Raw genomic sequence first — 3,951 nt, forward strand, 5'->3', positions numbered from 1 at the left:
ATGTTGGTGAAGAACTAAAGATATGTATTTTGAATTTATTAAGTTTATGACTATTTTTAGTATTTTTTATTTTTTATTTATGTGAAATTGGTTTTACCGGTTCAACCAACGGTTTATCGGTTAAACTAATAAACCAGTGAACCAGTAACCTGACCGATTCGATCACCAGTTCGGTTCTTACAACTATGATTGAACATGTCTTCATTCAACTGAAGATGAGATGAGGTGCTGAAAGGACATAACATGTTCATGAAAAATGATACCTTTAGTAGCGTTTGGTGGAGAGACAGAGACAGAAAGACTAAAACTGAGAGATAATAAAGACTAAGAGACAGAGATTGAAATAAATTTCAGTATTCTGTTTGGTGCAAAGTGAAAGACAGAAATTGAAACAAGAATAAAATTCTAATTTAATTTGTACAAAGAGTAAAATTGAAATTAATTAATTGAAATGAAAATATTTTAAGTATAAAATATTATTAAAGTTTCAATCTCTATCTCTAAAAATTTTAATTCATTGTGCTTCCATTTTTTAGAGGTACTGAAATACTAAAATTTTGATGATAGAGACAGAAATTTTAGTATCAGTATTTGAACTAACAAATATGATATTAAATCTTAGTCTTTCAATCTCTGTCTCAATACCTCAAAACAAACGCTATCTTAAAAATAAAAAACTATTTGGTTCGAAGATTGTAAAGCTTGTAGCCTTTATAACCAATTAGGTATCTAATGAAGACAAAGGGATTTTCTCTAGGACAAAATTTGGTTCATGAGCTAGAAGTATTTGCTTGCTGCATATGCTAAGCAACCAAAATTTCTCAAAGCATTTATGGTTGGGTTTTTTTCAAATAGCAGTTCAAATGGATTTACTTGGAGTTCGGTTGATTAAAAATGTTGGAGTGATAATGCACTCTCTCCGAAAAAAAAGGCACCTTTGATTGGAAGAACAATGATTTAGCTACATTCAATAGATGATTTAAAAAATTGAAAATATGAAAATAAAAAAAAAGGACATTTTGATTTCTGTTTTTAAAAAAATTTAAAAATTTGAACAAAGATTTAGCTAAATAGGCACCTTTTGATTTTTGTTTAAAAAAATAAAAATTAAAAAATTTAAATCGGACCTCTTAATTTCTGTTTTAGAAAATAAAAAATTTTAAAATTGAAATCGGATCTTTCAACTTTTATTTACAGAAAATTAAAAAATTTTAAATTTGAAATTAGACCTTCCAGTGTTGATTTCTGCTAAACGGTTTACATATTTAAAAAAAAAGTAAATTAAAAAAACAATATACTTATAAATCTCACATTTTGGCATCATATTAAATTTTTTTTATGCCTTATTTTATACAAATTTTAAAAAGTTGCTATAATTGAAAGATCCAAAACTAAAAAAATAATGACCTAAATACGTCTTTGAAATTTTTAAAATCAAATATTTTTATCTTTAAATTTTAAAGTATACAAAATAGTTCATAACATTTATTTTCATTGGACAATATTAATCCCTCCAATTTGATTCAAATAATAATAAACTACAAAACCATCCCAAAAAATTTAAAAGATCTTAAAATAATCTTAAAAATTTGTAACAATTCTAAAATAGTCATTTTAATTAAATGAATCAAATTAAAAGAGGACTATATTCCCTAACAAAACTAAAAATTAAAGAATTTTTTCTATATTTAATTAAATTTAAAGGACTTAAATGTCCAATATTAAAAGACTCACAAATTGATTTGGGTAATTGCTAGGTGAAAAATCAGAGTTACTACAAACTTCACATACTTCACATGCATCATGCATGCTTAATTTAATTTCATTCTCGTTCTTCCCACGCGTTCATTCCTTGTTTCTTTCAAGTGAGTTCACCAATCATTTTTTTTTCTTCATTTCTTTTTTCGTGAATAAGAAAGTTTGGGCAGTTTTCGACTAAATTTTGTTTGCTCCCAAACATTTTTCCTTTTTTTCGTCTTATGAATTAATTATTTTTAAAAATGTTATAATTTATTATTTATTTGATTTGATTGAGATAAATAAATTCGATTTGACTAGAATAAATAAGTTTGTTTCAAATGTCATTGAAAAAATGTCTAGAGTATGGTGATGCCACTGAACGGGAGTTGTCAGTTTCCAATATTATTGGACATGAAAAACAAATGGTAATTGGGAACTTGACAACTGACAAGGTTAACTGGGTTCTAACTCTTCAGAATTTCCACTGGCTCCATACAAGAAATGAACTCTTCATTCATTCACTGGCTAGTAAGATATTAATAAAAATGATCCGTAATCCTTGAAATATGTTGATGAGAAATATATTAGGATTGAGAAGAATGTTTAATGCTTCAAATGTCTTAGTTTTGAACCATCATATTTACTAAGAAATGTTCATACATTGTTCTTCATAGGAGATTATGCTTCTTTAGCTTCCATAAAAGAAAATGAGGAATCTATGATATAGTTGTCAACTTGTCATATATATCGTATAGTTTTGCATGCTTATACGGTATCAATGATTCTTCCACATGCAAAGACCATTCAAATTTATTTTTCAACTTGTGAGGCATTTGATTTTGGCTACACTTATTTACTTAATCCTGTTTTGATTTGCAGATCATGATAAAAGACCAATTTGCAAATTATATGATCCAGAAAGTTATTGATATATGTTCTTAAAATCATCGAGTAATCTTGCTTTCTCACATCAGAGTTCATGCTCATGCTTTGAAGAAATACACTTATGGAAAACACATTGTGGCTCGGTTAGAACAACAATTTGAAGGTGTGCACTACTACTAAAGCGTATATGAATTCATATTGGTGCAGAATTGGATAGGTAGCATATTCATGGGTGAAGATCCCTGTTTTATTATATTATATGTTGAGAAATCGTATCATGGTTTTATAAATTTAGATGAGACCTTGTCTTACATTATATGCATTCTTGCAGAGAATCAAACCCCCATATCAGGATGAGTATATATACATTGAACATGTTATTGCTGCAACTCCTATGATATAGTATTAAGTCTCACATTGTCTAAAATTGAAAATCTGATGGTCCTTATAAGTGTGAGTAACCCTTAACTGCTAGTTTTCAGGGTAAATTAAACTCAATTTCTTATTAATAGCTTCCAAGAAGACTTTATTATGCGTAGCTAAGTTCATAATCTAAGGACACAAATAAGTACATTGACAGAAAATAGTTAGCAGATTTGGTGGAACTGATCGGCACTTTCCTTCAGCTGACTTGCCAGGGTGCTTGTTAATACAAGCAAGAGTACACTTATGTTCTTCACAATTTTCACTCATTACAAAGTTTTCTTTACATGTTTTCACTTCGCACTCGAAATAGCACCAACATTTCTGCACTCCACCGATATCGGGACCGCACAACCCTTGACTGCCATTAACAGCTCCCGCACATCTGTCGTTACAGTCGGCGGTGCAATCGCCATTCCGAAACTTGCACTGGCCACTAGCGACCATAACTATGAGAGCACCTACATACATATATAGTTATATATGTTAGGAGAAAACATTGTTCGTGTCAAAATTTTGGAAGAGAAAGTATAGGGGGATAGTGGAATTGTTTTTCTTATGTTATCTTATTTTATTATAATTAGTTTTAGAGGTTTATAATTTTGATCTTTTTTAGATGTCATTTTTTATAACAATCACTGATAACTGATTTGTTGCAGTCTCGTGAATATAAAGGTTCAATAATAGAAACAAAAACCTAAAATTCAAACATTATTCACATATAAATTACAATTCACATGTAATATATAATATAAGTGCAAGAATTATTTTAAAAAAGTTGTTGTTGATTGTTAATCACAAAAATATAAACTTCAAAAGAAATGATCATAATATCACTCACTTGATGTGACGAGGAAAAGCAAAGGGGCATAGAATGAGAAACGCTTCGCCATGCTTGCTAAG

This window comes from Arachis duranensis, chromosome 4 (genome assembly GCF_000817695.3).
Source record: "Arachis duranensis cultivar V14167 chromosome 4, aradu.V14167.gnm2.J7QH, whole genome shotgun sequence".
Taxonomy (NCBI): domain Eukaryota; kingdom Viridiplantae; phylum Streptophyta; class Magnoliopsida; order Fabales; family Fabaceae; genus Arachis; species Arachis duranensis.